This window comes from Dromiciops gliroides, chromosome 1, assembly GCF_019393635.1.
Source record: "Dromiciops gliroides isolate mDroGli1 chromosome 1, mDroGli1.pri, whole genome shotgun sequence".
In the NCBI taxonomy this organism is placed as follows: Eukaryota; Metazoa; Chordata; class Mammalia; order Microbiotheria; family Microbiotheriidae; genus Dromiciops; species Dromiciops gliroides.
In genome coordinates, this window is record NC_057861.1 from 414,282,646 (window position 1) to 414,297,359 (window position 14,714).

The following is a 14,714-nucleotide window of genomic DNA, read 5'->3' on the forward strand; positions in this document are numbered from 1 at the left end:
AAGGGAAAGGAAATAAAATGGGGAAAGGGAAATAATACAACCTGAATCACACCACCACCCAAGAATCAGCTGAGAACACACAATAGTGTCCTGTCGCCTTCCAGCTTCAAGCTAGAATGGCCAAAAACCTCCCTTCTTCCCAGCAGACCCCAGGCTGACCACGCACAGCCCCAAGTCAATTGGCTGGCCTCTCTGACAGTCACATGACTGCCCTCACTGGGCTTACAGTTGTTATAATTTTGCCAGGCCCATATAGGTGTCAGGCAAGTCGTGATGCGGTGAGGTGCCAGCGCTAGGCGATGGCTACAACCAGTGGGTGGAGCACCATGCAGTTTGCAGAGGCGCTGTGTCTGAGCCCCAGGCCAGTGTGTGTGCCAGGGTTTTTTTTTTTAATTCTAACCAAAAGACGGGGTCATCAAAACCTCAAATAACAACTCATTCTTTACAGTTTGTATTTGAAACATTTTCCTGAGCAGTAGTGGGGATTTGTGCTGCTTTATCACACTTTCTCATATGATCTAGACATGGGTATGGATGGAATGGGAGTTTACCAACTGATTAAGCTTTTCTCTTAAAGTATTAGTCTGATTTAATATTTGACCCCATATGTTAACAATCTACCATTAGCATTTAAGACCTATTGGGTCACACATAATGGCAGCTAGGTAGTGTAGTGGATGAAGCACTGGTCCTGAAGTCAAGAGGACCTGAGTTCAAATCTTACCTCAGACACTACCCGTGTTATCCTGGTTAAGTCACTTAACCCCAATTGTCTTAAACATCCAGGACCATCTCCAGTCATCCTGATAGATATCTTGCCACTGAACCCAGATGGCTCTAGAGGAGAGAGTGAGGTTGGTGACCTTGCACAGCCCTCCTGAACTTAAATCCAATTCAGTATAAGCCATGATATCACCCTGATGTCATGGTCCTCTTCTAGAACAAAGGACAAACAATAGCAACTAGTTCACAAAGAATATTAAAATACACATACATAAAGGCACATTAGTCTTCATTTTTTCTCTTCTAAACCTCATTGTCAACAATGCTAAATTAATAGTCCCAGAATCCTGCAGGTGCTGAGCCATTAGTTAGCACTAACACATTTCCTTTTCAACCAGAGAAATATGTTCCAAAATTTAATAGGAAGCCTTGAGACATAGTTTGTAAAAAAACATTCACTACCCTAACAGTCCTGCAGCCTCTGATAGGGGCATATATGAGAGAATATGCAAGAGTTCAGAAGGTGTTTTTGAAGATACAGCTGGGGAGGTAGAGCCAAAATAGCAGAGAGAATCCAGGAAGTTGCCTGAGCTCTCCCGAGTTTCCCTCAAAAACAACATTAAATCAAGTCTCTGAACAGATTCTGAAGCAAAAGACCCTACAAAAAGACAGAGACACATAATCTTCCAACTTGAGATAATTTACAAGACTTCAGAAAAGGTCAGTCTCACTTGGGCAAAAGGGGAGTGCAGTGAAGCTCAGCACAGTGAAACTCAGCACAGTGAGGAGGGGGTCTGGGCAAGTCAGCAGGAGGCTCTTGACCACAGCACAGCAACTGAGGCCCTTTTGGTCCTGGTTCAGCAGGCTGGTGGCATAGCAGGTTGAGAGGGCAAGCCAGCTAGAGGACCACCCACAAAATGCCTTGGCCAAGCCATTCCAACACAGGTAGCAGGTCTAGGGCTATGAGAAATCCACAAGCCATGGAGGCCTCAGAGCAGAAAGTCAGTGGCCTGGCCCCTGGCCCCTAGCACAAGAAGCTTGAAACAGTGGCCCCTGTGCCCCAGGAGCAGACCTCAACTTTAAAAGTTTTTTTAAAAATCCAGAATATGAGTAAGAGACAGAAAAGGGACCTTACCATTGAGAGCTTCTGTGTTGACAGGGAAGACCAAAATCCAAATTCAGATGAGGAAAATACTCTCAAAATGCCTATATGTGAAGCTTTAAGGTGGAAGATGAATTGGTCTCAAGACCAAAAAGCCTTCTTGGAAGAGCTCAAAAGAAATTTTTAAAATCCAATTAGAGAGGTGGAAGAAAAAATGGGAAAAGAAATGAAAGTTACACAAGAAAATTATGGGAAAAAAATCAACAGCTTGGAAAAGGAAGAAGAAAAATTTACTGAAGAAAACAATTCCTTAAAAAAATACAATTGGCCAAATGGGGAAAACAATTGGTCAAATGAAAAAGAAGGTGCAAAAGTTTGCTGAAGAAAAAAATAACTTAAAAACTAGAATAGGACAGGTGGAAGCTAATGACTCCATGAGACACCAGCAATCAGTCAAACAGTATCAAAAGAATGAAAAAACAGTAGAAATTGTGAAATACCTCGTTGGATAGACAACTGACCTGGAAAATAGATGCAGGAGAGATAATTTGAGAATTATTGGACTACCTGAAATCCATGATCAGAAAAAGAGTCTAGACACCATATTCCAGGATTTATCAAGGAGAACTGCCCTTATATTGTAGAATAAGAGGAGAAAAGGGTCATTGAAAGAATCCACCTCCTGAAAGAGACTCCAAAAAGAAAACTCCAAGGAATATTGTAGCCAAATTCCAGAATTATCAAGTGAAGGAAAAAAATACTGCAAGCAGCCAGAAGGAAACAATTTAATTATCATGGAGTCACGGTCAGGATTGCACAGGACCAGGCAGCTTCAACATTACAAGATTGGAAAGCTTGGAATATGATATTCCAGAAGGCAAAGGAACTTGGGTTGCAACCAGGAATCAACTACCCAGCAAAATTGTGTATTCTCTTTCAGGGGAAAATATGGCTATTCAGTGAAATAGGAGACTTCTAAGATTTCCTGAAGAAAAGACCAGAACTGAACAGGAAATTTGATCTTTAAATGCAAGACTCAAGAGAAGTATAAAAAGGTAAAGGGGGCAGGGGGAAAGTTACTCAATCAGATTGAACTGTTTACATACCTATGAAAGAAAATAATACTTGAGATCTGTATCTCCATTAGCATATGGTTACTAAATAGACTTTTACGTGATGATATGAAGACACAGCTGGACTCATCTTGTGTCCCAAAGCTATCATCACCCAGCTGTTGTCTGTTCCTAAGACCTCAGGCAGTTTGGACAATACTTCCTTAAGAACAAAGACAACCCAAATAAACACCAACCAAAGGAAGGCCATCATGCCACTTACTATACTTCTACAAGAAGGTTCCATTTCACCATCTTGCTCTTCTGCCTTCAAATGCCATAGCAGGAAAAACAGACAGCCTTTACATCATAGGCCTAGACACTCAGGCAGCCTCAGAATCTGGGAGAAAGTGATGTCCTCAACAGGGACATTTGCATCCACTGATTCATTCCTATCCTGACTGATAGTTTTAGCACTAGCCCCACTCCACTTCCAAACCCACTGTCCTCTTTCCCTGAAGATGGCGATAGTCTCACCTCATAGATCTGGTAAAGAATACAGATGGAGTCTACACAGTTCTCTCTCCTTGCTTTTGAAACTAGGTCAGTATTGGTTCTTTTTTTTAATAAAGGCATTTGAAGTCTATCCAAATGCATCCCCAGCCAGTATTCTTTGTCTTTTATTTTCTTCCTTCATGTCCTCTTTTTTTTTTTTTTTAGTGAGGCAATTGGGGTTAAGTGACTTGCCCAGGGTCATACAGCTAGTAAGTGTTAAGTGTCTGAGGCTGGATTTGAACTCAGGTCCTCCTGACTCCAGGGCCGGTGCTCTATCCACTGCGCCACCTAGCTGCCCCTCCTTCATGTCCTCTTAAAGACACTAGGCAGAACTCAATACTTTCATCATCCCTTCTGCTCCCTTTATATTTTCATAGTTCTGCAAGAATGGGATAAACTGCCAACTCATTCAATCAACAAACTCCTGTATCTTCTCATTTCAATATCTTCCAATTTGACCAGCAGTTTGAACTTAAGAGTTTTATCTGCCAGGAATTTCTCTGTGTTCTAGTAAGGTAAAGGACAAGAAAGACATTGGTAAAGTCCCTTCTCCCAGGTTATGTATATTGAAGACTCCAACTGGTTACATTGACCTGAGACTAAATTGAGATTAGGACTATGCAGCCTGGACCATTGCAACCCCCATACCACCCTTGTTGGAAGGTAGAAGCCAACACGGCTTCAGAATTAACTAGCCCAATTAATTCCCTGTCTGTTACATTTTTGTCTTTATATCCTCAATGTCTACTCTAATGTCAAGAAATAATAGGCACCTAGTAAATACTTGTTGGTTGATTGATTGATGAGATGATGATTTGGAATAAGGAAAACCTGGGTTGGAATCCTGCCTCAGACACTACCAAGCTGTGTGACCCTGGGCTGGTCTGTTAACCTCTTTGGACCTTATGTATGATATGAGAAAGTTGGAGTTCTTTTGAGGTCCATCTTCAGGTCTAAATCTATGATCTTCCTAGTCAATTACAGGGATTTCTGCTGCACCCACTCTCTTCCCAAGAATTTCCTTTATAGCCACAATTCACTTAAGGACAATCTTCCAAGTGGCATCTTACCACACCAGTAAATCTGATGGTAATATCATTCCTGGGACTCCCTAATGGTTTATGCCTATCTAATATTCATTCTGGACCCAGGAAAACACTCTCTCCAATATAGAGAGTTGAGATATCTTTTCTTATCCTAGGACTAGAAGATCTACAGGGTCCTGTATAGCTCTAAGTTCTGTAAAACAAAGAAATTGATCAAACCTCCTGTTCCCTTCACCCTCAAACTGCTTGCAATAAAGACAATGCTTGTTGTAAAACTCCATGCCTGAGTCTCAAAGAATAGATCACACTAGCATAGAGTTTGCCCTTTGTTCTGTCCCTATCCATCCTGAATATTATTGGGGAAATATTAGTAGACTCTGTAATGAGAGGCACCAGTTGAGATGCCAATCTCCTATATGGGATGTTCCCAATATTGTCACCAATTGCAATTCTTATAGAAGTTCACTCAGCCCACATACAATCTACACTAGTCCCTCTAAGTCTACTCACCAGGTATGTGAGAGAAAAGAGAAAGTTGCTTTCATGGTATTTGGGTCTTAGTCCTGTAACCGGATAGTCACACATGACAGAAGAGGGAAGGTATAAAAAAGTGTTACAGATACTGCTATGACCGAGTCTGTGACACACAGACGATATCAATTATCCCAGTCATAAGTGTTCCCTGAACCCAAGTTCTCAGGAATTTTACAGCACAGCTAAGTCCACAAACATCTAGTCTACATATAGAACCAATGGAAACGGGCAATCCAAAGGTTAAAAAATCACATAAGAACATCACATCTTCCAGAGAGCTACATTGCTCCACTGCAAGGAAGTTTCATCTGGTTCCCTATCTGTTCCTTCTTCCAAATGATTATAACTTTCTTGAATTTAAGAAGTATATTTTGCCTTTCCTTGTATCCCTTAACTCTTAGGGACATATAGGTGGCACAGTGGATAGAGCACTGGTCCTGAAATCAGGAGGACCTGAGTTCAAGTCCATCCTCAGACACTTGACACTTATTAGCTGTGTGACTCTGGGTGAGTCACTTAACCCCAGTTGCCATCTCTAATCATTTTTGTATTTATCTTTCCACTAGACCCAGACGGCTCTGGAGGAGAAATTGGGGCTGGTGATTTTGCACAGTCCTCCTTCACTTAAATCCAAATCACTGCAACTCATGACATGACCCCCCAATGTCACAGTCCTCTTCAAGAAAAGGACAAACAGCAACAATGAACAACAATCTCCAGCTCTTAGCACACTGCCTGACACACAGTAAGTGCTTAATAAATGCTAATTGGCTAACGGCTTAACAACACAGCTTGGCCAGTAGAGTATAATGAGTCAACCTAGATGCTATCCTACAGGGCTCGGTGCTCCTTATGTTTGGGGAGGCTTCCTCAGAGTAGACAAGAGGCTGGTGCCCTAATTTTGGCTTTTACCCATGGCTGCAGTCTTTCTGTGCCACAGATAAACTGCTCTTCCTCCACGGTTATAGTGACAGTTCTTTTTAGCCAAGCTGTTTATTTGACACTATTTCAAAAACACCTTAATTTCACCTCTCAACCTAACCTACTTGTTCATCAGATGCTACTAGTCTCTAAATGAACATTCTGTTTTCTGTTAGTGTTTCGACTTAGCAGTGCATGAGTGCCATCTGTTGGCAAACATAAAATCAAATGAGAAGGATTTCAGGTTTTACTGATTCAGGCTAGCTTACCAGTACATTGCAAGAGGAAAACTTTCTATTTTCCTGACATTCTGCTTTCTAACACAGTGTGAAGAAATATAATGAAGCAATACATTATATTATGGTACATATTACACTGTGCATGCATGTGTGTACATATGTGCACATGTGTGTGTATGTATGTGTGTGTGAGAGAGAGATAAATACAATAAAGCAAAGAACAGCAATGCATTCTGCAGGGCCAGTGGAACATAGAGGGAGTTGCTGTGGGTTAGAAACCAGAAATTCTGGGTCCTAGTTCCAAGTTCACCACTAAATGGCTATGTGACTTTAAACAAGTAATTTCATTTCTCTGTGTCTCAGTTCTTTGACCTGTAAAATGAAAGGGCAGGGCACTAAGGTCTCCTCCATCTCTAACATTTTATGATTTGAAGGTCACTGGAAAATCTATCTCAGCGGTTGAAAATGTACATTGTTAGCTTGAGGAATTCCAGAGTTTTAAAATTATAGCTAGGTAATGCAGTGGATAGAGTTCCGGAGTTGGAGTCAGGAACACTCATTTTCCTGAGTTCAAATCTGGTTTCACTTAATAGATGTATCACCTTAGGCAAGTCACTTAATCCTGTTTGCCTCAGTTTTTTCATTTGTAAAATGAACTGGAGAAGGAAATGGCAAATTGTTTTAGTATTTTTTACCAAGAAAAACCCAAATGGGGTCCCAAAGTACAGGACATGACTGAAAACTACAGAAGAAAAATTCCTTCTGGATCTAAATCCTAACCCCTAACCGAACTCAACATTTTGAACATGCTTGTCTCTGTCCACAAGGGGAATCAATGAAATGAGTGGATACTGGGGCGGGAGTGGGGGGGGGGGAGGATTGCTTTTTCAATCAGAAGCAACCTCTTTATATGAAGAACATAGCTCCTAGAATCCTAAACTAGGCCTTTAACATGGCTCTTGCCAACAGCCAGTCTTTCTGCCCACAAATCAACTGCTCTTCCTCCATGATAGTGGAATGAACCTTTGAGATCACCTAGTCCAACTTCCAAATTTTACAGATTTTACAAAGGAACCTCAAGGAAGTCAGTTAGTCAATCAACAAATATTTATTAAGTATCTCTTAAAGGTCTGCTCTGCTGGGTGCTTGGGACGCAAAGACAGAAAAGAAATAATCCCTGCTTTCAAGGAGTTTACATTTTAATGGGGGAGACAACATGAACTTATATACGTATGGATAAAATACATACACGGTGATTTGGTAGGAAGAGTAGGAGGGATGGAGAAAGGGGAGAAAGGAAGAAAAGAAGGAAGGAAGGGATGGAGAAAGAAAAAAACATTTATTAAGTACCTACTATATACCAAACACTGTTAACAATTTTTCTTTTATCACATTTGGTCCTCACAACAACCTTGGGAGGTAGGTGTTATTATTATTCCCATTTTGCAGTTAAGGAAACTGAAGAAGAAAAAGATTAAGTGACTCACCAAGGGTCACAAAGCTAATAAATGTCTGAGGCCAAATTGGAGCTCAGGTTTTTCTGACTCCAAGTACAGGGCACTATTTACTGTGCCACCTAATTGCAGCCTCAGTTTTTTTGGACTTCAAATCCATTGTTCTTTCTATTTTACCTTTTGTCTTTAGCCCCCAACATGAAGGGCATCAGTACTGAAGATATGTTGGTTCAAAATGGATGCCACACATATTTGGTGTCCATTCCTGTCTGAAATTGAAAAGAATATGGATAAATGAGAGGTCTTGTTCCAAATCCCTTTCGTGTTATCTTGACAAAATAAGGCTGCTCCAAAATCACCCAGACAAACTAAATCCTTTTTTATACTGCAGTTAATTATGGAGATTCTTTGTGCTTTAATAATTTAACCTGTTTCTTATTTGTTTTTCATTTCATGTGATATTTCCTCTTCGACAGTCCTTTCTGCATTTGTGAATTGTCCATCTTGATTATTAGCCAAGTTACTTGCTAAAGTCAACTGGGATCTGCTTTCAATTTTTATTATAGGACAGCAGCCAAGCACTCCCAAACATGGCCTGCAGTTTTCAATTAGAATTCATTGATTTTTTTATACGAAAACACTGCCACTCTTCTTGGCTGTGTTCTTAAGAAGAAAAATATACAAATAAACAGAGAACTTTCTCCTCTTTTGATTTTCTTCCACCAAATAATGAAAACCTGCCTTAGAACACCCACCATTGAACTACAGCAATTAATAATAATAATAATAATGATAATAAACACATTCATATAACACTCATACTTACAAATCACACTTCTATAATCTATCTTATTTATTTTATTGGTATTTCACAATAGCCCTCTAAAGTGAGTAATACAGGTATTTTATCCCCATTTGACAGAAGAGGAAGTTGAGACTCAGATAAGTTAGGTGGCTTCCCACAAGTCACAACTCTACTATAGTGAGGAAATACAAATCTACCATTAGTGATTCTAGTGCTGCAGTAAATCAGCCCATTTAAAGTGGTTAAGAGTTAGAAACAATGACTTTAGATGAATTTGTAAATGTCGACATTTAATTTGTTCCACTGTTTTTAAGAAAAATTCAGCAGCCAAAACAAATGAACAAAAATTATAAATTTGTGACTCAGTCACAAAATGTCAGAGTTGAAAATGCCATAAATAATTCAGACTAAGCCCAAACAAAGAGACAACATTTCCTTTAGAATGGTAGGCTTTCCTCAGTAGGAATTCCATCTACATGTCAGAGAAGTGATTATCCTACATTTCATTAACAGGGAAACTACCAGCTCTTGTGGTAGCTCATTTGACTTTTATATTACTCTCATTACTAGGAAATTTTTCCTGACATCAAGTTAAAATCTGCCAACAAACATGGCCTGCCTGTTTAGCAAGTCAAACAATAGTTGGTTTCCAGTAGACAGTGCTGGTGACATTTACAGGTGCTGCAACTTCAAAGACTTGAAGTGCCCCAACCCACTCAGGAGAGTGGCACCTACATACACTATATTGGTTTTTTTTTTCATTACTTTCCTTTTAAAAAATATTTATGGAATAAAAAGCATTTCTATAATTTAGTATAATAAAAACAATGATTACACATAAAACTACAAATCTATTATGTACCACTTGCTATTCCTTTTAAATATATAACAAAGTTATGATGTACATTTCTTTTCCCCCTTTTTGTCTTCCCTCCACCAAACCCTAGAGATGGCTGCCATTAGATACAAATAGGGGTGTGTGTATGTATGTATGTGTGTGTGTGTGTGTGTGTGTGTATATATATATATATATGTATATATACACACATGTACATACACATACATATATAATCATTCTACACATACTTACATCTAACAGTTCTTTCTCCAGATGCAAATAGTGTCTTTCTTCATATGTCCATTACAGTTAATTTAGGTATCTATAATGCTCACAATAACTTATTTACTCAAAGTCTTTCTTAAAATGATATCTGCATAACTATTTCTACAAAGCATTGGCAAAAAAAAAAAAAAGATTCTCCTCTAACAAGCTCCTCTTCTTTCAGCCAACTGCCACTTTAACCTTAGGCCTATCCTCTGAGACAAAGTAAAACTAGTCCAGTATTTCTTCTACATGATCACCTATCAGAACTTGAAGGGAGCTGTCATTGTTACCCACCCCACCTCAAATCATCTCTTCTCAAGGCAGAAAGTTCCCAGTTACTCAATTGATCCTTTTACTGAATGATTTTGGGACCCTTTACAATCTTTATTGCCCTGCTCTCCAGCCTATCAACATCCTTCTTGAAATGTGGTTCTCAGAACTAAACAGACCTGTGTCTGTGGCTTTACTTCATATGACTTCACTGTTCAGAATGCAGAAAGATTATTACCTCCATGATCTAGAATACTGTGCTGCTCTTGATGCAGCCTAATAGTTCATGTGTTTTCTTGGTTGCCATGTAGCACTAGCGAAATCATATTGAGCTTTTAGTCCACTAAAAAGCCCAGCTCTTATTGGGACAAACTGCTGTCCAGTCAAAGCTTCCCAACATGAACTCGTAAATTTGGATTTTAGGATCCACACATAAGGATAGCAATCATCCTTATTAAATTCTGTCTTAACAGATTTGACCCAGTGTTCTCACCTCTCAAGTTCTTTCTGGATCCTGTGTTATCCAACTTGTTATCTATCCTTCCTAGCTTTGTACCATTTGTATATTTGATAAGCATGCCTTCTATACCTTTATCCAAAGCATCAATGGGAATTTTAAACAGCACAAAATCAAGGCAGATCCCTGGGACCCTCCACTACAGACTTTCCAAGTTGATTAAAGACTATTCTTCAGATCTAGTCATTCAACTAGATTCGAGTCCATCCAATTATACTGTTACCTGACTCAAAAAGAGCAAAGAATCTGTTAGATGTTTTGCTAAATTTGGGTAAATTTTATCTACAATGATACCCTACTAGCCTAATGGAGAGGAGAAGGAGAAAGGAGGAGAAGGAAGAGGAAAAGGAGGAAGAAGAGTCTAGCATGACCTGGTCTTCACGAAGCCATGCTGGCTCTTTGTGATCCCTCATTCCTTTTCTTAATATTCATTCACTAGCCCTTTAATTATATATTCTAAAATCATTCCAGGAATAAAGGTAGAGCTTACTGACTTGCGGTCTGAAAATTCCACTCTTTTCCTTTTTTAAAAATCAGGACATTTGCCTTTCTCCAATTGTGGGGTTCTATCATTCTTCTATACTCCACAATCATTCAAATATCACTGGCAATGGCTTAGCAATGATATCTGCCAGTTCTTTCAATAGCTAAGTAGTACATCTGATAACTTGAACTTACCAAGAGCAATTGTGTACTTTCTTGCTATCTTCCTACTTGTCTTGGGTATCAACTTCTTACCTATTTTCCTTCCATCTTTTTTCATTCAAAGATCTTCTCCCTTGGCTGAGAAGATATAAGCAAAATAAAAAGAGAGCAGCTCAGCCTTCTCTCCATCATTTGTTAGCCTGTGTAAGTTATTCTATCCATTCTTTTTTTACCAGTGTACAATTCTCCAATAGTTTTTTTTTTTCATTTCAAATCAAAGTATTTGGTTTATTTTTGTCATTCCATTTCTCTGATGTCATTGTTTTTGTTGTTATCACCATAGTATGCATATAGTTATAGGCCACGCTCAAGTTTTGTACTAATAGGAATATATATTGGGGGTGAGGGAGGATGTGTAAGAAAGGGAAATATGACTTATAGTCAGGAAAATATGACAAACGTGAGCTAGTATTAGTAGTACTACTAGTAATAGTACTAGTAGTAATAATAGTAGAATTTTAATAGTGTCCTTTTTTCTAATCCTTCATTCACTCCAAAATTAAGTTTAGTGTATTCTTTCATGGTAAACTACTCCATTTCAAAGGAAGTAGAAGATGGAATATTCAAAAAGGGTTAGGTTTGGGGCAGCTAGGTGGTGCAGTGGATAGAGCATTTGCCCTGGAGTCAGGAGGACCTGAGTTCAAATCTGACCTCAGACACTTGATACTTACTAGCTGTGTGACCCTGGGCAAGTCACTTAACCCCAATTGCCTCACCAAAAAAAAAGGGGGTTGGGTTCTATATAGATCATTGATTATAACAATGCAGTTCTTTCCCACTGGGCTTGCAAGTAATATATAATAGTTAGGGAGGTAGACAAATATGCAAGCAGGCAGAAAGAGAAAAGGACAAAATACAAAGGAACTGCAAGGTATGAGGAGAATGTCAACATGACACTGAACTCAATGGATGCCACAAATGGACATCTTCAAAGTTTAAGATGACTTGTCTTTCAATCCCTTTTGAAATAAGCTTTCTTCATTATAAATCAGGAAATGAATATACAAATATGACCAATGATAAAGGAGAATAACCTAGGCCATGATCATGTGAAATATTGTTTCAGCCTCTAGACCTCATGGTTTACAACTTGATTTTTTTTAAATTAAGGTTTTTAGGTAAAAGCATGTCCCATAATCCAAATATTACTTTTTGGCACATAGCAGTAAGCCACATCAGGGCTTTTAAAATGCAAAAGGAGAGCAGGAGACAGAATTTTAATGTATTCAATTTGTGTATGTGTGTTTTCCCCACAAATAGAATCCAGATGACTTTTAAAGAAAAATCTTGGAAGAGATGCCTATAAAAGACTGATGGATAGCTAAACATTTGCTTGCTTGAACAAAATAATAATAATTTAGAGAAAATTAAAAACATAAATCTTTTTACCCCATTATTTCCCAAAACTAATCCCAAGAAAAAGCAAAGCAATTAGCTTAAATCATAGAAGTTTAAAAAAAAAGGCTAAAGGAATTAAACTTTAGAGGTCAGTGGCAAAATTGCTTACCCCCTCAAAGTTACTGGCCTGTCCTCCAATGAACCTAAATCTTATCAGGTTGATCCTTTAGGAGAAATTTTCAGACTTAGACAACTTCAAAACAAACCTGCTTTTTAAATAGTTGCTTAGATTAGTGGTTTCCAAAGTGGGGGTCAGTAGTACTTAGTGGGTTGTGGTGTGAACCCCAAGGAAAAACCAATATGAAGCCAGGCAATAAGTCATATCCCACCATCCTTGCCATTATCAACAATGATGTTTGTGTCTAATAGTACTTCATCTCTCCATCTATTATTTCCCATTATTCCTCCCACTTTGTATGCTACCAGTGGCTTTCCAGAACCTATTTAAACTACCAACCTCTCACCCTGTGCTTCAAGTGTAGGCTTCAATGTGGTTAGAATTCAGTCACTACCTAGATATGCAAAGCAATAGCCATATAGACAAAATTCTCCCCAGTCCCAAAATAACCATTCCTGTCTCCTAAATCACCTTCTGATTGTAGTATATGCTCTTCAACAGATACTGACCTCATAAGTAGTGCCTGGTGAATAAGATTTCTGTATCATCCTTTTTGGATCAACAGGCATGAATGAGTTGTTATCCACATCACACCTCAATATATTATTTTTCTCAATATATAATCTTTCCCCCTAAATCTCTTCTTCCAGATTTCCCTATTTTTCAGGAAATATCCATTTTGCCAGAGTATATGTCCAAGCTGGAAACGAAGAAACAAAAGAGAAATTCCCCCTTAGTGGATCAGTCCCAAAATCAAATCCAGTTCCATGTGAGAGAGTACTTGGGGCAGTTGGCCATTGGTCATTATTACTGTATTTCTTGACATATTTATTGCAATGAGTCCTGACTTTTACATGAAAGTTTAAGAATAGAAAATGTGACCAATCATAATATCTAAATGCAATACCCTTATTCTCTAAAACTACTAAAGCTGAAAGAAAGGAAATTCAAACGTGATTAAAAAAACACCAGAAATAATTCTAAAACCAAAGAAAGAAAGCAAACTTTGCCTTTTAAATGGTAGGATCCTAGGCCGTTAAGTACCTTAAAATTCCAGACAACTGACAAAATACAACAACTATTCAGGTGGAGTTACCAGGATGGAATGAGGCAAGCTGTGTGCCTCTGTATGTATGTAGGAGTCACGGCTTTCAGGATCAAATTGATATAAGGTGACCCAAAAGTTTCAGTGCAGTTTTAATCTATTAAAGCATAAAATTTAAGTTTTAATCTGTTAAAGCATAAAACTGCACTAAGACTTTTGGGATACCCAGTATGTTCAAAATGATGAGTAAACTCTATTCTATTCTATTTTTATTCTCCCTAAGTATAATTTGCTTGTATAAAACTGGGTATTACATGTTCAGGCATATTTGCATTCTGTTCTAATGCAGCTTGTGTCTAGGCTCTGGACCAGACACAAGGTTTCTCACCTTAGACAGGGGATTCAGCACTTTATTTAGGAAACAGAATGGCACATCAGAGATGTTAGTGTCTGGCCAAAACAGAAAAGCAAGCTATTGATTCAACATGAGCTATATTCAGATGAACCATGAGTCAGACCAGTTCCTCCCTTATTGCTGGTCAATTCAAATAAAATCAGAGAGGTTTGAAAAAGGGAATTGATAGGACAAAATGGGACGTGTTTTATAGGAAGCCTTTCCCAAATCTTTTTAATTCTAGTGTCTTCTCTCTGTTGATTTTTTTCTATTTATCCTGTAATTGACTTGCTTTGTATATATTTGTTTGAATGTTGTCTCCCTTGTTAGACTAAGAGCTTCTTGAGGGCAGAAACTTGCCTCTTTTGTCTCCCTCACAATGCCTGGAACACAATAGGCACTTAATAAATGATTACTGATTGATTGATTGATATTGACTGATTACCATAAAGTAGACAGGACTTTTCCTGTGGTTACCTGCTTAATAAATATTTGTGAAATGGGATTGAATCAGAAAATCAAGGCCCTTGGCTGATATTCTAAACCAAATGTTAATGTCTTCAAAATAATCCAAAAAGAAAAACTAGTAATCATGGCATCATTTATTTTTGAGCTTAGAAAAGCCTTCAGAGATCATCCAATCCAACCCGCTCTTTTTAAGGGGGAAGTAGAGACCCAAGGAAACTGACTTGTCTGACATCACACAAATGGTAAGCATCAGAGGTAGAATC